This window comes from Oreochromis niloticus, linkage group LG16 (genome assembly GCF_001858045.2).
Source record: "Oreochromis niloticus isolate F11D_XX linkage group LG16, O_niloticus_UMD_NMBU, whole genome shotgun sequence".
Lineage (NCBI taxonomy): Eukaryota > Metazoa > Chordata > Actinopteri > Cichliformes > Cichlidae > Oreochromis > Oreochromis niloticus.
In genome coordinates, this window is record NC_031987.2 from 15,236,125 (window position 1) to 15,259,255 (window position 23,131).

The 23,131-nt window shown below is 38.0% G+C and overlaps 1 protein-coding gene and 1 long non-coding RNA gene across 17 annotated transcripts in view; one reads left to right on the forward strand and one right to left on the reverse strand.

The window, feature by feature from the left end:
- Nucleotides 1–21,395, reverse strand: part of baz2bb (bromodomain adjacent to zinc finger domain, 2Bb) — a 48,053-nt gene extending 26,658 nt beyond the window's left edge. For 13 of the 16 annotated variants that reach the window (XM_013272641.3, XM_013272645.3, XM_013272640.3 and 10 more), the window contains exon 1: nucleotides 21,221–21,395. The gene's annotated coding sequence lies outside the window, so the exon portion shown is untranslated. Of the gene's footprint in view, nucleotides 1–21,079; nucleotides 21,172–21,220 lie in introns of those variants that run through there. The other 3 variants (XM_013272648.3, XM_013272647.3, XM_013272636.3) reach the window with 2 other exon arrangements.
- Nucleotides 20,434–21,817, forward strand: LOC112844191 (uncharacterized). Its single transcript, XR_003216907.1, has 2 exons — nucleotides 20,434–20,829; nucleotides 21,392–21,817. It is a non-coding gene; the product is annotated as an uncharacterized LOC112844191 (long non-coding RNA).
- The last annotated feature ends 1,314 nt before the right edge of the window (nucleotides 21,818–23,131 follow it).

Genomic DNA, 23,131 nt, shown 5'->3' on the forward strand with positions numbered 1-23,131 from the left:
AAAAGGTCATTTCTTCTAGTCTTGACCATTTTTAACAAGTATAGTCTAATGCTACACGGGAAACAGTCATAGTTAAGGTGGCAATTTGACTCTGACGAATGGCATGAGGCCTTAGCATGACAAACGATTCAAATGATACATTTGTCCTTCACACTGTGCATGCGGATCATTATCATGAGGAGTGATCTAGCGCTGGGACGTGAAGCCGGGAAACAGGAGTCCCACATGTTCTACACAGTCTGACATCCATCAAAAACACATTCCCTGAGCTCCTGCCTTCTGCTGCCCCATCAACAGCAAGCACTGGCAATAAACTGTGTAGCTGTGCCTGCAGTTTTTAATTAGACGCATACAGAGAAGGAGGAAGAGAGGGGGTAAAGAGAGAGAAAAGAACAAATAATTTCATGCACCTCAGATGCTATTAATCTGTTGTTGGCTAGGACAGGGAAAAATGCCATCCAATTACTTATTTTTTTCCATTGTGAATTGATTGTTAAAGCAGTATATTTTACAACATTAACTTACAATTAATGAGGGCAACTGTAAAAATTAAAGATACAGTACGCCTGTTCATTGCCTAATTATCCTTAACCTTCCAACCATATGCATGTCTTTATTTTGTAAGGTAAGCCGACTCTTATTACAAACAGTCACATGTACACCGTTGTTTTGTTATTGAAAACTACATCCTCTATAATTTCTGTAATAATTCCTTCAGCAAATAATGGTGCAAAATGATTATTAGTTTATGATAAACTGAAGATATGATATTGTGAGCATATAGCAAAAAGATGTAAAAATTATTGATACTTTGCAGTTTTTTGCACACTTTGCAGAACATGCATTTAAAATAGCATTTAAAACAAGGCTTTCCTATGCAATTTCACTTAGCTTTAGACTGACACAAGTCTTACAGGAATTCAGCAACTCAGTCCGTCAGTTAATTTTATGAAAAGGTGCGTAAGCCATATAAAGAGTGGGAAAAAATACTGAGAATATAAATCAGGTTCAATTATCCAACAGGAAACAACTGTAAAAATCAAACATGAGCACACTGCTGCTACAAAGCTTGCTAAAATAACTGCTTCAGAGTAACGGATATCTTTTTTATTCCACTGAACAAAAGACTCCCCTGCTATTATGATTATTGCTTATTTACTCAGTAATCAACTGTAAAGAGATCACGTAGTGCATTATTAGAAAGAACTTGCAAAATCTGTCTGTATACGTAAAAAGGTTTTGAGAGTCTTTATGGTTTGACATTGCATTTGCAACAACCTGCATTTTCTAAATAAGAAACAGCATTTATACATGTGAAAATATGAGGCCTAAGAGTTTTTAAAGCCTTTGCGTCTTGCTGTCAATGTCCAAGAAGAAATAAAAGGCAGTCAAGATCAAGGTAAACAAAGCTATCACAGTATTTTCACTCCCAGCTCCCGTCTGTCTCACTCTCCAAAGAGCACAACATAAATCACATGGCAACCGTAATGGGAGGTGGGACTGTAGTGTGCCAAATGAAGCAATAAAAAAACATCCTGAGTGTGCCTTTCAAGGCATTAGTGACACTGTGTCCATATGTCCACCGTTTTATTGAAGCAGATGATTCTGGTTACATTCAAACCAACATCTGCGCACATGCTGAATGCCCTATATGAAGGTCACAAAAAGGGGTCCGAGATTTTAACCTTAGAATGTGACACTGCGATAATGAAATTTCAGGCTGTAAAATGAAAACATTAATTTTAATAGCTGATCTTCTAAATCACCATTCTAATGGACATGTGAACACATCTCTGCATTAGAGTAATGCAGAGAAACACAGAACAACAATCAAAGAGCCCTCAATGTCGCAATGTCAGAGAGAGCATGATTAACATGTTTATAACAGAGCACTGATCTTCCAGCTTTCACACATTCAAAAGACACTTCAGTGGGCAGATGAAAGATAGAAATACAAGATTATAAACTTATACAACAGTTTCTCCATTTAGTAGAGTTTTGAAATTTCTGAATAGCCAACTGCCTATATGCAAAAGTGTAGCGGAGCCAATCTACGGGGTTCAAAGCAGCATCCTTTTAAAAACCAGGCTTCTTATTTTTAAAGGACCTTGACTAAAGGTTAATGCTTACTTTATTTTAGTTAGTTATAGTCTCCCTCTTTTCAGTCCATCTAAAACCAAGTTCGGTGGTGAGCCACAATTTTTCGAGCACTTATCTTGCTTAAACACCTCTGAGGTAATTAAAGTCCAGGGGTTTTAAATTTGATCCATATCTCCATAGCCAGCAATGTCTGGTGCGATGTTTATGGTGATGTGAACACTGTACTGGTGTGTTGTGGTGAAGAGAGAGTGTGAAAATAAAATTGTCGAGCTACGTTCCCACCCTCACCTGTGCTCATGAACTCTGGCTAATGGGTGCAAGAATAAGATAGTGAGCACAAGCAGCGGAAATGAGCTTCCTCTGAAGGGTGTCTGGGCTCAGCCTTGTAGCCAGGTTGAGGAGCTTAGTTATTCAGGAGGAGCTCAAAGTAGAGTTGCTACTCTTTTACACTGAAGGGAAGCTACTTGAGCTGGTTCAGTGATCTGACTAGACTGGACATCTCCTGTGTGAGGTGTTTTAGGTATGCCCTAACAAGATGACCCAGAGCAAACATAAGACACACTGGAGAGATTGCAGTTGGCTTGGGAAGGAGGTAGACGAGGAGAGGGAGGTCCGGACATCTCTACTTAGACTACTGGCCCTGAAAGCCAGCCCAGAATAAGCAGCAGATAATGGACAGACAGACAGATAGAAGGACAGATGCAGCAAAAACAACTAGTTCCTCAAACCAGAACACAAAGGCAGCCTGAAATTGGGCGGAAATGTCAAACTGTTACACTCATGACGCTCATGTCTGGTTGTGAGGCAACCATGAAAGGGGACAGGATCATCTTTGTTTACATGTTGACTCAGCAGTGACGATATTAAGAAAATTTGAAAGCGATACAGAATTCCAGATCACCTCGCTGTGTTTTATTACAGTTTAATGCTGAGCTGTGGCTCTGGTCCCATTTCTGTTTTCTTTCCCATTAATAAAAACATTTCTCCCACAAAGTGATGCAGAAAAGAGTACAGATTAAAAATTCTAAAATTTCCCACGACTGTGGTGGGAGCGTTTCAAAACCAAATACACACTTTGATTACAGGGTAGTGCAGGATTAATAGATTCTGCTCAGAGACTTGGCTCACACAACATACATCTCAGTGACTGGTGAGGTCATCTTTTCTAAGACAGTTTGGCACAATTTATGATGTCATTTATTGCAGAACATGCTTAACAACACTTGTGTTTTTGGTCTGTATAATGCAAAGCAAAAACACAAGGGACAATTAAAGCCCACTAACAGCTATGTTATGACTTAGATTAGTTTTAAAAATAATAAACCAAAAATATGTGCAGTTAAATCACATAATATGAACTCACTTGGCTAAAGACCCTCAGGTAGCTAAACTGGTCGTGCTTAGAGTAATGAATGAGCATCTAACTTGAATTTCATCAGTGAAATGTGTTTATATTTTGAATTTGGATAGACTAAGTCCAGGAGCATGATAAGCATAGGAGCTCTGACTTATTGCCAGGTATGAAGGAAAAGAGTAAAGACGTTATTTAGTTCACTGAAAATGGGACTAGCACCGTTTTCCCCTAATGTAGAATAAAATGAAGCCAAAGAAATCATAATTGCCTACTTCTGTGAAAGATGGGACATGGACTTAACAAATTAAATGAATACTGACATTTGAGTTAAGCCTTATTATATATTAGATTGATTATTTTAAGCAAAATATGATTGTAATCTAAATTCCAAGGTACAGTCCCGTGACAAGTATTTGCCTACTTCCAGATTTCTTATTTTATTGCATATTTGTCATGCTGGAATGATGTTCTCTTTCAGTAATGCCGTCTTAGTTTTACACCAGATGTAAAGGGATACAACTTTTGTCTTGTTAGTCCACTTTTTCCCAAAAGTCTTGAAAATCATCAAGATGTTTTTTTTGGCAAATGTAAGAGGAGCCTTTGTGTTCTTTTTGGTGAACAGTGGTTTTTGCAGGAACGCTCACCTTAACTGACATAAATGAGGTCTGAAGTTCTTTACATTTTTTCTGGGTTCTTTTGGGACCTCCTGGATGAATCGTCATCACGCCATTAGAGTAATTTTGGTAGGCTGGCCACTCTTGGAATAATGGTGAACCTTCCCAAGTCCTCCACTTTTGGATAACCCTTTTCAGACTAGTCAATGACTTTCTTTCTCAGCAGTATTTGAGTTTCTTTAGATCACTGCATGATGCGTTGGCTTTTGAGATCTTTTAGGCTACTTTGTCAGGGCATTTATTAATTTTATTATTTATTATTTAATAGGTCTGGCAGTAATCAGACCTGGGTGTGGCTTGGGAAACTGCGTACAGCTTTCAAAATGAAAAAACAAAATTTTAAAAAAACAAGAGGGAGGGGGAATATTAGCACTTAAAAACTGTATTTTGTAGTTACTTGGGTGATCCTTGTGTAATATTAAAATTTGCTTGATTATCTGAAGCATGAGAGTTGTGACAAATATGAAAAAAATAAATCAGCAAGAGGGCAAATATTCTTTCACGACACTGTACATTCTATATATACGGCAACATGCACTTTATTCCCTAATGCTCTACCAATTCTGCATGTCACTGTTTGGGGCTCCACAAGAGCAACAGACTGAACACAGACAATCCCTGTTGACATTCCACTGCTGTGAGCCATTAAAGCAAAGGTTATCAGAGAAATGGTGAAGGAAAATATCAAACAGCTTTTCCATTCAGAGTTCTTTGTTCTTGGCACCAGGATGTGCCTGGCTTTTAACATCATAATTTTAGGAAAACTAACAGGGAGAGATTACAAAATTAAAAAGGGCATTTTATTCTTTTAAATATGGCACTTGTAGTGAAATGAAACAAGATAATGGCTGTAAGATGAGGAAAAAGAAAAACATTTGGCTTCTTTTATTAGCACTCAAAACACCTGAAATTCATTGGAGAGTTAATACTAAGCTCACGGTACATGCAGCTGTGGCTTCAATAGATCCACGAGAGTCACTTGGGATACTCAGACTATTTTTATTTTGATGAATGTGCAGCAAAAAATAACTAATTTCCTGTCTGCCTCAGAGCCATCTTCACAGAAAGAGCTTCTCCTCTGGAGCTAACTGCACATTTCCATCACCTGCTTGCGCTGCTTCAGACTGCCATATAACACCAGCATTAACTTTGGTACTCAACATTAATAGGTTAACGTTTAATAACTCTGAATTATTACCATACCAGCAATTGTGCAGACAACCAGTGGCTAATTTTTTATAACTAACAAAAATGACAAGTATGTATTTTGAATGTGGGCTTAAACATGCTTTTGGTTTAGAAGCACTGTTGCTTTCATTGAGTTAAGCCTCGCTGTGACAACAGCTTGTCAGGCCTTCTACTGTTTGAGCTGAAAAAGGTTAAAAAAAGCCTTTAAACTACTATACATGTGCAGAGTTTCACAACATCGTTACTTCATTAACAGCTGAATCCAGTGAGCCTACGAGAGTGCTAAACAAACGACATGCTAATTCACGTTACAAACAGAATAAGCACAGTTAGCTACTTCTTTACTATGGGAAGGAGCAGAGGTATATGCCTGCCACCACACAGCTAAAACTGTCAAAAACCTCTACTAGGTGCTCGTGCCGTAACAGCAACAACATGACTGACATTTCCCATTTGGATTTCTGGCTCTTTAGGGTAAGCTCTGATTTGCCCCATAGATTTCTGATTCAGGATTCTTTGCTTTGAGTCAACAGTGACACCGTATGCAAAATTAGAATGACACCTTGCGGTAGTGTGTGAGTCAAGTTCCCGCTCACCATGTTTGTCCAGACTTACAGATTTACTTTAATATAAACTTTGAAGAAATGCAACAGATGGGCACCAAAGATTTGTATCCAACCAAATGAGAGTGTTTTGGTTCTGAAAAATGTCAAAAAAGTGTTTTTGCAGAACATTACAATATAACTGCAATTATGACCTTTGATCTTTTGGTCAGGAAGTCTCATGACTTCATCACTTTATACACCAATTATAACAAAATTTTGGACGATAATTAAGAGATAAAGTTTTCAGATATGGCAGAAAAGCTCTTTGTGCAGCCTCGGTGACCCTGACCTTTGACCACCAAAATCTAATCAGTTCTTTCTTGAATGCAAGTGATGGTTTTGTGCCAAATGTGAAGAAATTCCCCTTAGGCACTCCTGAGATATCGTGTTTCTGGGAATTGGATGTGGATGATCAGACAACGTGAAAACATAATGCCTCTGGCCACAGCTGTCACTGGTGTGGAATCATAATGAAACTAATTGAAGCCTACAAAGCAGGAGAAAGATATAAAAAGATACCAGCGCCTTCCACTGTCACATAAGAAGAACTGTGGAAGTGAAGAGAAGACAAGATCCGAAAATCTTTAGATAAAACTGCACTCCTGCAGGTAAGCAGGCAAAGCAAAAACAATGATATGACTACACACAAGTGCAGGAGGGTTGATGGTTGGTGCTCTTTTCCCCTGAAACAGCATTAATATACATACAATCTCTACATGACAAAAAAAATTATTATGGTTTAAGTAACACTAAAACTAAATAATTTGAATTTGCTCTCATCACATCAAAAAAAATCCACTAAATTTAGGACTCCATGAAAAGACAGAAAGCCTATTTGCACCACAGCTCAAAAAATCCACACAGATGTTTTACTTGTCTTTGATATTTGATTTGGATTTTATATTTTCAGTATACGAAATCAAAAACTGTTGAAGAAAGATCAGTTTGATGTATGAATATCAAATAATAAATAATTACAATGAGAGCAATGGACCCTTTGCTTTTTTTCCCCCTGAAGCATGCCACTTATCCAAACATTTCCTCCTGGACATTCAGGCTACATGAATATAATATTCATTTTACTGCAGGAGGACAGTCAATGCATAACAATGAGATCTGCTAATGAAATCAACCATCAAGCTGAAATCCATACATATTAAACTAGTGTCTCAATGTCATTTGCTTTTTGCATCGTTTGCTCATTTTCCTCATTTTTCCCCAGGTTCACCCGATATTTTATGGCGATTTGTTTACAGTCAAGAACAATACGCGTGGAGCGCAGTTTTATTCTGTGCATGTGTGTTATCCAAGTAATGAGAGGAGCCATTACCACATTAATATAATTTGCATAAACATTCTAATCATTACAAACCCTTCCACCTTAGCAAATTGTTTATTTTGTGTCACATAATGTTAATGAAAACCAACCGCCAAATAGATGCCATTCATACCCCTGAGTAATCACTGCCCATTAACTGTCAAAACATTTTCAGTAATTCTATAACAACAATGGTCTTCTATCCCCTCCTGCACATTTATATAAATGCTATAGGGCTGTACACAAATAATTAGGTATTCATTTGCTGAATAGTTATTAGGTTTTCAATTTTGGGTATTTACTGTAAATATTCTTTAAAATGTGGAAATTGTATATTTTAAATTAAGCTTGAACCTGGTCTGACATCCCTCATATTCAGCGTAGTGATCATTTAGCCTTATTTTTACCAGCTTTTCAACTTTGATTCAAGAGCTTCACACAGCACCAAGTTAAAACACTAACAAACAAACAAAATAATTTCTTGACAACCAAATCTTTCCATTTGCTCAGACAGGCATACCTCTATGTGTACTGTTCAGTGAGCTGCAGCACCAAGACTGAGTCTGAGCAATGTGTAAGAGAGGAACAACAAATTAAACCTTTTCTTTTTTTCTTTTTTTTCAATGATTTTACATGAGAATAAAGCTGAAATCACAACCCTTTCATAAGCCTTAACTTATGTGTTCTGTGATTTTTTTCAGCCATTGTCTCAATTTTGCTGCCAAAGCTTTGGTTGCCAAGACAAACAGGTTGCATACAGGACAGCTCTAAAATACAGTCCATTTTAAATGTTTCAAGGATGCAAGTGCTTGCTTGTTCACTGCCTACAATTTCCCTCATTATGCACATACACCCTGCTTAATGATTACACATTTAATCCCCCTTTAAATATGACATTTAAATCCTTTCCCACTAGCTTAGAGGAGAGATAACTGATCAAGTGCTAGGGGATCTCCGTGAGCGACAGAAGGTCACCGCCGCCAGCAGAGCTGATAGGGAGCATCAACGCCATTTTCCCTAACTGCCATTTTTCTTCCCTGACAAAGACTCCATCTGCCACCAAGCCATTTGCAGCCTCGGAGTTTGAATTTCAATGATTTCCTACCATTCTACAACTCAGCATTCACCTTGATGTCCCCTCTAAACCTTCCTGAGCGCTGACACCACAGATCCTCTGTCCAGGCCCTGGAGGATGCCGACAAGCCTCTCATTCTGCTAAGTGGTATTTGTGCTATTCAGGAATGGTAAGCATTTCATTACCACTACTTCTAAACAGAAATAAGCGAAGAACTGACAGAGCATGCTGTTTTTTGCTATCACGTCACATTACGTAACGACAGCAAACTCCTGCTTGGTTTCCTCTAAAAGTTACAAATTATAACTTTCTACATAGAGGGAAATTACACACTTAATTGCTGCACACTAAAAACCAAAAAACCTTGGATGAACCTGACTTAGAGCTTCCATTTAAAATGTATACCACGTGCCAGCACTCAGGATCAATAATGTAAATGGAAAACATGACACACTTGGATAAACAACATTACATACTTCACACTAACCCAGAAAAAGCCTGACCTCACCTCCTCGCAACCCACAAATGAATCACACAGATCACACCTGATGTGATGTAGCATAAACAGAAGAAATAATGATACAAAACACATTTCACTATTTTCAAAACATCTTAATTTATATCAGCCGTTCTGCCTGGAAACAATACAAGAAATTTACTGCTGGGCCTTTTAGGTACACTGAAGCTTATTGGTAACTGTTACAATAAATCCTTGAGGGATTCTACCATATACACAGATGAAAGGGAGAGAGATCAGCTTTAGATGAAGATGGGATTCCTGTGGTGAGGCTCATTTTGCTATTGCCATTTCAGCTCAGCTTGTCTGCCGTGCCTCAGTGACCCGTGTCTTTCTAGGGTCATCCACAAAAAGTCAGTCATTTCCTCTATATCAACAAGGGGACTGTGTACATGTCATGAATTTCATGACACAGATAGGTCTGTGCGGTATGTTGACTTTTTCAGTATATAGATATTTTGACTCATAAATATTCGAAGAAGATGAAGTCAGAGCCATAGATGTTGGGACAGTGATTTATTTTTTCTGTGCAATTGCAACTAGACTTTCAGTTTTAATTCATGAGGTTTGGCAAAAATATTGCATTAAATGTTTAAGATTTAGTCTTTTTTTTTTTGTTTTACACAGTCTTTCAATTCAAACAGCTAGTTATTGTATTTGTAGCATTCCACACACGCCGCCAACAAGAAAGTTGCAGAGTGCTCTCTGGTAAACAACTATGCAACATCAACACTCATAACACAGTTGAAGGGTGTTTTTTCTAGCACTTCTTTACTTTTTTAAATTTTCATTTATTAGCCATTATCACCCATTTATCAGCCACCTGAAATACCCACACCACTAAATTAGCAAATAACTAATATCGGGCTCTACAGATGACTGATCAGACATTAAAAAAACAAAAACAACAACAAAAAAAACCCCCATTCAAATGTGTTGCTTAAAGATGCTCTTGGATTGTTTTCCATGGCCCGTTACTAATGTGTTCTACTGTAATGCGCCATCCTATCAGTTTGCAGCATCTGTCTAAATCTAAGGAGGCCGTATATTTCTATATGCTGCTTTTTTAGTCACATCAATAAACAACAATGACCCAGTTTAACTGAGAGCTATACATGGCTATGCTATTACATTGCCTCCATCATTTTTAAACAGGCTAGGGTGTAAGCCTTTGAATTATGAGACACTATTTTCCTTTTCCATACTTTCCTTTCCCATCATTTAGAACAAGTTAATCTTGGTTTTATCCATCAAGTCTTTCAGTATGGGGCACACATTTTTCAGATGTTTACTAGCAAAGACTAAGCTGCCTGTGTATTTACTCAATGAAGATAGAATTGTAGACGTTTGCTAAATGCCTAATAGGTATCACTAAGAAAGAGATTCAATTATCATCCACTTTTGTTGTCTTATGAAGTTATCTGGACAATTTTTATTGTTGTCAGTACTTTTTTTTAAAGAATGGACCAAATTTTTCATTTTGCCCAATACTCAGGTTTTTTACTAATTCTTTGACTGGTCTCATTTGCTTTAGTTATTCATCATGTCTTTGGATGACTTACTGAATGACTGTTCACACATAGGAAGCGACTTGCAGTAATGTAGTGACCTGAGGACCTAGAAATCAACAGCATTCAACAACATCAAGTGACTACAAGCAAAATAACCACTGGCGTAGCAAAGTAGGAATGTCATGAGTTGTCCTTTTCTCAACTTAGAAGCAAGCGATTAAAGTGACTACCGATGAGATCGAAGGATACAGCACTGCTACAATTTGATGACTGTCACTGACATTCCATCTTTTTAGGTCACAATACTGCTGCAAATCTCTTCCTGTATTGACCCCACTTCCTTCAATCAATCAATCAATCAATCAATCAATAATCCATTTATTGTGTTATTATACAGAAACAAAATTGCAGGACATCGGTCATTGTCCAAATACCTGACTGTAGGATGAGACAAGAGGTTTGTTTAGAGAAAGGATTTATGGAGCATATCACCCTGTTATAATTGGAGGCTAAACTAAATTCACACTACTGTACATGAAACATCACATCTTTCAGGAAAGGTTTGCATTGATCACTGAACTACATCTGATTAATTAATTCAAAACTACAATTTAAAAAAAAAAAAAAGCCTGAAATATACACTATATGAAGTATTAGGCCACCTACATAACACCTACAGTCTTCATGGAATTTGCCTCTAAATAGGCATTATTATGGAGCTGGTCTTCTCTGAAGGCTTTCTGCAAGATTTTGGAGAGTGTCAGTGGAAAATTTTGCCCACATAGCCAAAAGAATGTTCATGAGGGCAGACACTAATATTGGGTGGGATGGCCTGGGTCACAAATGCCATTCTATTTCAACCCCAAAGTGAACATGGCTCTGTGCAGGCCAGTCAAGTTCTCCCACACCCAAAACCATAAAACTGTTCTCACAAAGTTGGAAGGTGAAATTTGTCCAAAGTATTAAGACTTCCCATCATTGAAATCAAGAGGCCGAGGCAAACACCAGGGAAAAAACAAAAAACCATAGCTTTTATCCTTTCTCCACTGAACTTCCCAGCACAATGCAGACGTGCAAGTAATGCTCTCCTAGCATTCGCTCGTCTCAATACTCAGACTATCGGGTAGAAACGCACGATTAGTAATTTCACAGAACACTTTTCCACTGCTCCAGAGTTGATTGGCAGCAGGGTTTGCACCACTCCATCCAATGCTTTGCATTGTGCTGGGTGATGTAATGTGAGGTTTGCAGATATTACAGCCATGGAAACCTGAGAAGCTCACAGTACAAAGTTTTGGTGCTGATGTTTGGAGTGATTTTGATGACGACAACTTTTAAACATTATGCTCCTCAACCCTCTGCGACTAAGCTCAGTGACTTTACTTGATCAGACACTGTGGCTGAGTTGTGATAATTCTAAAATTCTTCTAATTTGCAGTAACACCAATTACAGCTGATTGTGGAATATCTAGGAGAGGAAAAAATTTCACGAAATGACTTGTTGCAGCAGTTGCATTACAGTGCCACATTAAATTTCACTGAGCTCTTCAGAATAATCCATCCTTTCGTAAATGTTTCTAAAAGCAAACTGCATGGCTAGATGCCTGATTTTATACACCTGTGGCCTGCTTTAAAACATGGCCTCATGAAACACTGATGCACAATAGAGAAAAACTGAAGTACCTGCAAGCTTGTAATAACTCTTATAAATTACCATCAGGCATTGCGGTCAAAGAAAAAAAAACCCTAACATTTTCTTATTGTACCTCTAATTAGTACTAAGTGATATACTTACTTGCTATCTGATGTACTTTCCAGCTCGCTGTGAAGGCAGCAATTTCAATTTCTACAAGTATAAAACTACTATATGTGAATCCCAAATTAAATTTTAAAACAAAGGCAAACAATAGCTCCAATGACGCCAATTACCCCTATTTGGACCATAGTCATTTAAATATACCCCATAGTCAAAAAAGTTTTTTTCCTCCCCCAAGAGATTTAAATATGCTCTAAAGCCATAACACTTTAACTCAGATAGGAAGACAGATAGGAATTAATTAGATACACAAAAAATGAGAGCAAAGCATAAAGCAGCACAGACTAATTTCATAAAGGAGGACTTTGTTATATTTCAACCTAATTGGAAAAATTTTAATCCCATCCCCAAATAAGACTTGAAAATGAGGCGATCCACATAGTTCAGCATGTTCATTCATCAGTTACATGTTCCAGTTTTACAAAGCACAGGCTTGCTTTTCTATTTAACAGTATAGAAATAAAAAGAAGCATTTCAAAGAGCCTAACAGTGGATGTCAACAATGGGCAGTCAATGCAACAAAACACTGTATAAGACTTTGCTCACTGCTGTGACGTCACCACTCGCCACCTTAAATACAAGACAACAACAGTCATTTATTGCTTGATTTTATCGACTTACCCATTCAGCATTCTTCCTATCTGGCAGCCACATGAAAATGTAATAAAAATGATAATATGGACCCCTGGGGAAATTTTAGCATCAGTAGAAAAATCAAGCTTCTACTCCTAGAGACAACAGAGGGCAGTGGGACATGACAAAAACACTTAAGATATTGGATTATGGCCTACTGTGTAACAAGAGTGGTTTTGGAGCTATGGTGCCAACATTTGGATTTTACAGTGAGTCAATAATTATAAGAAGGACTGTATTAGATCAAATCAATGTCATTAATTTAAGCACACTAAAACTCCTCTGGCAAAGCAGCGAAAATGATGAGATTTACTTTCCAACTCTTGTATTGATATTTCTGTTCAGAAACTGAGACACAGCCACTCCCTTGGTCCAAAGATGTTGTTTTAACACACATATGTTAGGAACTGCAAATATTTCTAACCAGTCAGCACATGTATCCTATTCATGCATTACCATCTGGCTTCATTTTGTTTGGAATGTACAGGAAATGAAGACCTAGACCTGCCTGAGTCTGAATCATTTAAATCCTTTCAAGTCCTAGTGTGGCAAGTGTTAAAACCACTAACATTTCTAGAACTCTTAAGTAACCATTTAAACCAAGCCTAATCATTAACAATACCATGGAAAAATCAAAATAATCGCTGAGGGATCTAATATTATCCTCATTTAGCAGGCGTATGATATAGTGGGGGTTGGCAACCCCTTGGAAATCGCTGGTTGCTCGGGAAAAATATGAATTCTCAACTGGGTTAAATTGACTTTGAAGAGGGTCCATGTCAAAAACATCCTTATGATTGCTTTGATTGTTAGTAGATCACAGCAGTCACCCTGAGGTTTTGAATTAAAGACGCTGACTTTTTTGCAAATATTTAAGAACTACTCGCCGAGTGGTAGTAAACGTGAAAAAGTGCAACGCAAATAAGAAACAAAGAATGCTCTGCTACCTTCAAAGTAAAACCGGTGTCTTACCGTTGCAACCAACACATTTCAAACTTTTACTCTGAAGGTGAATGGTCTTAGTTTCAACCAGTTTCTCCAGGCAACTTATGAATATAGACTGGAGCCTAAGCTTAATGTTTAGCTTAATGTGCCCTGTCAGCATTTCATGTTGAAATGTTTACACACATTGAAATTTGGTCATATTCTGTTACACAATACTTTAAAAGTAAAGCAGCCATCATACTGACCCTCAACACCTTTTCAGTTGTAAATTTCTATCAGTAGGCCAAACTTTATAATTGTGGGTCCAAAAGTCAACTTTTCAGTGTGTTTAATCTATACTTTTTTTTAATGTCAGTCCAAACTGGCCAACATTTCAATAACAATTTGACGAAAAGAAACACACTGCTCCATTTACCTGTTGCCATGGTGAATTCTGGTATTGAAGGCCTACTATTTTTAATTACCCATCCAGACTTAACCCAAGATAAACATAATTAACTCTAATTATCTGTAACAGAAAACTAGTAAAACAAGTTATCAGTTTGTTAAATCTGCTTTCTGAAGCAGACTCTACCTGAACGATCAAGCAGACCAGACTAGCGTGCTCTAACCACAGCTCAATTGACTAATTAGCATACGTAACATGGGACTAATTAGCATGTTTCACAACCTATATTTATACATAAACTTTCTCTGTGAAACAGGAAGATGGAGCTATAACACCATGATACAGATGTTGGTGAGATATCTATTTTTACCCGAAGAGGTTTTTAGTTTGTTTGTACTTAATGGCTAATCATAATAAAAATGGAAGACATATTCTTAAAGCTGACACTTTATTTATATCTTTATATCTGAGTGGACTCCTACCGGAGATGGCTACCTCCCTGCTCTGTTTTTGAAGATCAGCTGTTACAGGTATATCGGGTCCATAATGCAAAAAATTTAAACATTCATTAAAACACAGAAAAAGCTTCAAAATAAAGCTGGTGAGGTAAAGATCTAGAATGAATGAGCTAACACGTCACTTTCCTCCACCGCATTTTCAGATATACAGATGCTGTTAGCCTCCAGTTCTATTCGCTGCCGATAAAAAACCTGTATTCAGCAGATCTCTCATCACCTGCACTTGACTGTACATCACGTACTGCACATGTCCATCATCTCACCAGCTGTGCCACTGTGTGTTGTGAATACTAGTGGACCTAGGTAACTTTAATCAACATCAAGAATAAAGAGCTTCTGCAGGAACTATGTGAACTACTCCAAGGCTGAGGCTATTTGGGTTACTAAGCTGTTCACCGATTTAACTTCATATGATTTATTTAAAAAAAAAAAAAAAAAAATCATCACATAATGACACTGGCTTTCCAACAAAGAGCTGCTTACTAAGTCATGGAAATAACAGTCACAGGTACCCTCTGTAACAGACTCCTTAACTGCCCTTGTGTAACATGATTTGAAGCCTGCTACTGAGCTTGTGCCCCCTTGGCTCTAAAACACTAACATCTCCTTGTCATCATTTTCTCTTTTAAATACTTATAACATGAAGTTATTTTATCATTATGTTTGCAATATTCATCTAGTGCAGCATGAGCGTTTGCCTCACCCTACACTGAATGTGCAGCTTATTTGGATTATCATGGCGTGTAACCACTCTTTTTAGTGGTTACACTTGCAGTGCATTTTCTACACAGTGCTGTGTGACTGACGGGCAAAACATGAAGCTGGCCTTTTGTTTTGGGATTGCTTTGTGTCTTTATGTTTTGGACCTAGAACAGTGCTGTCAAAATTGAGGTATTTCACAGATGTTTTCTGTAAAATGGGTAAGTAAAATATCTACATACTCCAGGCATAATAGCAAAAATATACCGATGCCATTTCCATGTTTATTTAAAGAATCCTGAGCACTTTCTAAACTGTGCATGTTTAAAATGACTGTGCCCACCTCCATGTGAAAAAGAAAATACAGAAAACAAAACAGGTGGGGGTTTTTTAACGTTAAAGGAGCAGCCCTCTGCAGCATGCATGCACCAATTACTCGCTGCCCTCATGCCTGCTGAGCACACTTTTATTAATTATAGTGGAAGCAGGATCTGCTCTGCAAATGGTGTGCATATGTTATTCTTCTGTTTGTGTCACTACTCTGTCAGTATAGATGTTTATGTCTGAATATCACAACTCTTAAAGAAATGCTGCTGGTATAACCTCTGGTACTACACCTTCATTATTAAGCATTGTTGTGTATTAAACACATATATTATCCTTTTCAGCTACACTGAGAAAATGTCAGTAGTGTAAAATACTGCTATTGTGTTAGCACCTATTATTAGAAAATACCAGAAGCAACCACCAAAGTAAATAAAGTTATATCATTACATAAGTATTTACATATAATTAATTAATTACATATAATTATCCATCTGATAATTTCTAAGCTGATGTCATCTAATGATAAACTTTTTGACAATTTAAACAAAGAGTACACTGATGATTTAATATTTGCTTGCTGAAATGTGGCATTTGGTCTTGGTTTATCTCCATAGTGTTTTTTTTTCTTTCTTGAAACGTATTCATTTTCATTCTGTCAGTTGGAAACGCCTGTTAAGTTCAAAACTTTAACAACCCCGTTACCTAATATTTTTTCTCATCGACGTCAGATTGTGTATTGCACGTCTGCTGTAACTCATTCAGTGTTTCCCTTTAGTTGGGTGGTCCACCCAGAGGTATTTGTGTTTACACAAGTATATTTGGCAGTTTATTTATTGTATTAATCTCAGAATGCCGTCATCCGTGATCAGTTAGCTAGCAGGAAATTCCCTTGCTTTTATTTTGCGAGTTCAGTCAATGCTAGTCAAGTTGCCCCAGGCCTTCCCAGCTTATATTTTTCCTTTTGTATCACTCGTTAGCCAAGGCGTGTTTGATTGTGGCAGTCCAGAATATCAACTCACACCAGCTTCTCCCTTTAGAGAATCTCATCTCGAGGTCATATGAACTTCCAACTCTACTATCTTGGACTGCAGCTGTGATTGCTCTTATTCTGCTCTACAGGTCAATGCCAAACTGAAAAACAGCTCGAATCAGATTCTGCAATCCATCAAAAACAGACCTCTGTGTTGTTATGCCAAACTTACTTAGGCTGCAGTGTCACGCCTTGTAATCTAAGATTGCGTCCATAAGGTAAGAGTATTATTAGAGAGGTAGCTGATTATATTGCTCGGGTATTTGTTACACAACGCTTGGCAGATAAAATCTTTGATGAGAAGAAACTTAGAAATAGTCCTCCTTAATAATTTCAAACAATGAACTGCCCCTTCTTCACAACACCAGAACATTGCAAACAGACTTTAAATCTGTTTGAAACACTGCATGGCTTACTTCAACATAATCTACAGCACCTGATCTATAGGAACAGCATAAGGTTTTATTCACACCTGTTAATAATAACAAATAATCACTGGTTAGGCCTAAAGCCAAATGGCATTTTAATTTAATGTTGCAGCATACACTCAGTGGCCACTATTTTAGTTACACCTGTTCTATTGCTTGTTAACCCTAATATCTAATTAGCCAATCACATGACAGTCATTCAGTTAATTTATGAAAGTAGACATGGTCAAGACAACTTGAGGCTCAAACCAAGTATTATAATTATGGTGATTTAAGCAACTGTGACTGTGGCAGAGTTTGACTGGTCTGAGTTTTTCAGAAATTAGTGATCAACTGGGATTTTCACACACAGGCATCTTTAGGGTTTCCAGAGAATGGTCAGAAAAAGAACAAAAAAAAAAAGACAAAAAGAGCAAAACTGCTTGTTGATGTCAGAGGTCAGAGGAGAATCGCTAGACTGCGTCGAGATGATAGGAAAGCAAGAGTAACTCAATGACTTGTTACAACGAAGAAATACAGAAGAGCATCTCTGAATGTACAACATGTCTACACTTAAAGCAGATGGGCTGTAGCAGCAGAAGACCAGACTAGGCCCCACTCCTGTTAGGCTAAGAACAGCAAACTGAGGCTGCAGTTTACACAGGCTGCCCAAAATTAGACAATAGAGGATTGGAAAAACGCTGCCTATTCTCACCTTCTTGGCACACTTAAGACCTATTACTACCAACTGAAAATTGGTTAAATACCACAGCGTACTTAGTATTGTTTAAATGACCATATTCATCCCTCTGTTACCACATCTTCCACTCATCATCCTATGGCAGCTTCCGGCCACAAAACTGATCTGAAACTGGTTTCTTGAACATGACGACAAGTTCACTGTACTCAAATGACCTCCACAGTCACCATATCTCAGTCCGGTAGAGCTTTAGGATGTGGTGCAACGGATGCACAGCTAACAAATCTCAACATGGATGAAAATCACTAAGGACTGTTTCCAGCACCCTGTTGAATAGCATAGAATTGAAACAGCTCTGAAAACAAAACGGGATTCACACAAGCGCTAATAAATGTACCTAATAAAGTGTCCAGTGAGTGTAGTTTCCTTTGCAGTGTCATTTAAAGAAGGCATTTATGTTAACTAACCCTTTCACTTTGGCCTCTGCTGAGCCAAACATTTTCAGGAATGCATTTCTTTTTACAAGTTTCTAATAAGACCAGACAATGATAGCGAAAAAAAAATTGTGACTGCTGCAGCATGCTTAGGACAGCTAAAGTGGGAAATGTTTGTGGCAGCAGTGAGCAGATTTTAAATGCATGAGGATCAATAAAAAAGGTGGCTGCTGAAGCACAGTCTTTGCATGAGAGTGGAACAGTTCACAACAGCAGTGATCTAAAGGTCCATATTCATTTGTAATACTGCACCTGCCTGACCAAGAAGTATGAATATGGAGTCAAATCATTCATTCTCAGCTGACCTATTTTGGATTTTATTTTTTGCTGCAAAGGGGGTAAATAAATACTAAACAGCCATCAGCCAATTAACACAGAAGGCAGACATCAAATGCAGAAGCGTCAGTGGTTCAAATTAAGCACTGCGACAAGCATCTCCAGGCGCAGAAAAAAAAAAACAGACCAGGAAGATGAGTGAAAAAGAGTAATCTCCCCGACATATTCCTAATAATCCACCTCCCCTGTGCCGCTCCCCTCGAGCTCACCCAATCATAAAGTGTCAACACTGACCTACAAAAAGGGACTCCTGTCAAGGCTTACATGCTTGAAAACATCAATCACAGCAGACAAAGAGGGTACATTGAATTATGCAGCATTAACCTTCGGGGCTTGCATATAAAGACCACAGATTTATTTATGCTTGTGTGTTAAGAGCCTCTGCACTGTTCCTTACAAAGTGCTGCCTGCCAAATTGATGAACCTGCACCTCAGCCCTCAGCTGGAGTCCAGCATCTTTGATTAATGAGTGCAAACTTGTGAAAAGGGCAAGAATAGGAGAGACAGGGTGAAAATGGGTGAAACACAATTATTATAAGACCCTGGTTGTTTTTTTCCCCCCCACACTTGCTTTTAAAAGGCCGTTGAAAGGGAAACGGAAGATAAAACTATATATGTGTTTTTAAATCATATATATAATACACCTAGTAGTCTAGGAAAAGAAATAAATTATACAAAAACTCACTCTGCGCCTTGCACTAATGTATATTGCTAATGGCAATTTAAGTGTGCTAAGCAGTTCTTTTAGACAACTTGTAATTAAGTGAATGATTGAGTTGAAAATCAGGAGCTAAATTTGCCTTTGGAGCCCAGACAGCAAAGCCCTACAGTCTTCGTAGCACCCAAATGCCAAGTTTCTGACTCTATTGTTTTCTCTGTGTTAAAGGCTCATATTAGGAGCTTAACAACACTGCTCTGTGTGCAGAGCTCTTCAAGGGCATGTGAACTGAATAAATATGAGCCAAAATGAGTGACCTTCTACCTGTGTTTTGATTCACTGGCAGTTACTGGATGCATGCATAACACATCAAGGCTGTGATCTGATTTATCTCGCTGCCTTGGCTACTGAAGCCATTTAAATGATGAACTTTAGCAGATCTAACGCTCGCTGCCATTTCACTGAGACTGTAAACGCGAAGGTCACATCCTTGTTTATTAATATCAATTATATCTGTGAAGGCAAATCTGTGTGTGCAGCAAACAAAAGATGCACAGTGACAGGATAAGCTCTACGGATTGCATTGAGGTTTTTTTTTTTTTTTGAAGAAGTGGGATAAATATTATCATGATAAAGTCTGAAGGGAAAGATCTGCAACAGTTGTTCATGTTTTGCTAAATTTCTGCTGTGATTGATGTGTAGTTTTTCCACATAGGCTACATTTGTGTTCACTCACAAGAGGAAAAGGTTCTCTGAATTAAAAGCAAGCTAAGTGTGTTTAAAAGTGTGCTGCAGGAAACAAATGGGGACAATGTTATAATGTCCTGATTTCTGCGATGGAAGTTAGGCCAAGTTTTTGCTTGTGCCATCCGATTTATAACATTCTGCAAGGTTAAAAAAAAAAAAAAAATCATAACAATAATTTAAATTAATTTAAAACTAAACAAAAACAAGCAAGAACAAAGTGAATTTCTATGACTTCCTACATATATGAAACTGTTTATCAAATGTCGCTAACAAAAATCTAACTCTCCTTAACTCCAAAAAAACACTGTTTTAATCTCACTTTTTTTAAAAAAAACAGGTAGTTTTTTTCCTTTTCTAAGACTCGTTTACTATCATTACTGTAATAAACACACAGCGTCTAAATAGAGGGTGCTATTTTAATAGCCCAACATGGCGAATGTCTTGTGGTTAATATGAAAGCTGGCACAAAAATGGAGGGTATTGTCATAATCTCAAAGGTTACATTTCAGCTCAGACCACAGCTGCAGCGTTAGCTGTGCTTTTCCTTTTAAGAGGAAGCAACAAAAAGAGAAGACAAGAGGCGGAGGCGAAAGCAGCGAGCAGCCCGTCTGCCACATTAATGCACAATCATTTATTATTAGCTAAACATTACGGAAGCTCACTTGTGTTATATCCAGCTGTTGGACAATTTCGTGACACGCCACGAGCTTAAACCCACGACAAATACCACACAAGCGGGGCAGTCAGACGTTACTTTTAAACATGACACACTCCTACAAGAAGCGTAAGGTGAGCTATAAACCTAATAGCTAACTTTCCAGTAACGTTTGAGGACTCACGGAGTGAGAGCAACACCGCCGCCAGGTACTGAACATCACTGTTAGCGTTAACCTCTTACCGAAGTCTTCTTTTTATACACAAGTTCCAGTGTAAACATGACAGCAGTTATATCCTTAACAAAGTTTACGGCAGCAGCATTCATAACCCCTCTACATACTTTTAATACCAACTTTTTCATGTTTTTTTTTTTATAACTCACCGAGCGGATACAGCTTCACTGAAGGCAAGTGTACGGTAAAAGGATGCTGCTGGTGAAGTTAGCTTAGCCATCCCAGACGAGTGAAAGAGTGAAATAATACATGACATGCGTGAACCTGACGAGCGAAGGTCGTCAACTCACCTGATTATCGTCTTGTATTCCTTAAAAAAAAGGAGAAGCGGAAAGGAAAAGGTGTTCATTTACGTCCCTGTCGGTTTAAGGGCTGTTGAAAGAGATGAGTGGCGAAGTGGTCAGTGATTGAGTCCGGCTGGTCGGTAACGCGTTGCTGAACGTGTTGATCTCTGATCGCAGATTGAAGAGCCTCTCCTCCTGATTCACTCTCCAAGCAACTCGAGCGAAGTGACGTCAGCTCCAGGGTTCGGAGAGGCTACCATGCAAAGTTGTGTGGCATCGTAGTCTCTAAGATGGCAGCATTGCAAACATATACATCTAAATATTATGCAACAGCAAGCTCAGTAAAGATCACATATCGTGGATCTTGGGCATCAGTATTTGCAAGGACACAAATTATAGTAATAAACAAATAAATACACATTTAAAGTAAGGTACCCAGTAAAACAGTTCATTTATTTGTTTGCAATTGTATCAATGCCAGTAGTTACTTGTGCATCTTGTCAAACTCTTTCATTTGAAATTTCCAAAAGTCTGGACTCCTATAAGGCAAATATCAGCGTACTATTGCTTTGATGGTTCCTGGAATAAAATGTATAGAAAAGTGATATTGTCATTCATTGAAGTGCTGCATTTGGTCAAGTATTTGACCATCTGCTCTCATCTCAGTGCATTTAGGCTTCTTTAGACATGACTAAAAAAACATCCTGCTAAAGTTCAAACTGAGCATCATGATCATCACAAGGTAGAAAGGTGATTTTAGTAACTTTGAACATGGCATACTGATTGGTGCCAGACGGGCTGGTTTGAGTATTTCAGAAACTGCTGATCTGCTGGGATTTTCCCACATATCCATCTCTAGGGTTTACAGAGGCTATTCACTGAGCGGCAGTACCTCCATCTGCCTCTGTTTCTAGTTTTTCTGATCACAGCGCACAACTGGCAACAGGAAACAAAGTGTTACACTCCCCAGAAAGAATGTAACTATAGGGAAATGTGCTGCTCATGTCTACTAGTACTGTAGATTAAGGTTATAAAAACAAGCATAAAACCATGTGATTTGAAATTCCAGTTTGTTTCACACACACACAAAAAAATGAGTAGTTATCTTTTCATTTGTTTGTTTATTAAAAAGAAAAAAGAAGATACAGTGTTTCAGTTTCTGTAAGCCTGGCCAAAGCATGCTGCACATGAGTTCCAGTTAAACACAATAATTAAGGCACAAAGGCATGTTTGAATTAAAGATGTAGACAAACAAACCCCCTCATCAGCATTTGTAATCTATAACATGTTTCTTTACCTGTTCCACGTCCCTTGCGGCCATTGATTTTCCTCCTTTTAATTCTGCCATTATGCAGCCGTCACAGAAAGCACCAAATGGACAAACACACTGAAAAGATTTCATACATTTGTCCTCCGAGCCACAGCACAGCTGGGCTTCTTACTTTTACAGCGACGATAAAGGAACGTCTTTTTCTGGCCACAGGTTTTCATATTACAAAATTAAAATGTCATCCTAATTGTTAAAATAAAAATCACAGTCAGTGCCTGCGGTGCAAAGCAGCAAGCGGGGGGAAGGGCAAGTAGTCAGTCCCCTTTACAGAGTCTTGATTAGAAAGTATAATTAGATATCAAAGACGCAGCAAAGATGATGTCTCAAAAGATTGATAGAAAACAAGATGTGCGTTTGTTTTGTTCTTATTATTATCACTTCACAGAAAACACAGAATGCCCTCAAGACACAAGAATTGGACTCACTGCCACTGTTGTTTTTCTGTCATATTTAAATAATTTAAATTATGTCAGTGCACAATGTTGTGATCCTTTTATCACCTAAGCCTTCCAGCACATACATTTGATTTAGCATACTGCACAGTGTCTGGGCTAAACCTGTACATTAATCTCTTAAGTTTGCAGCTA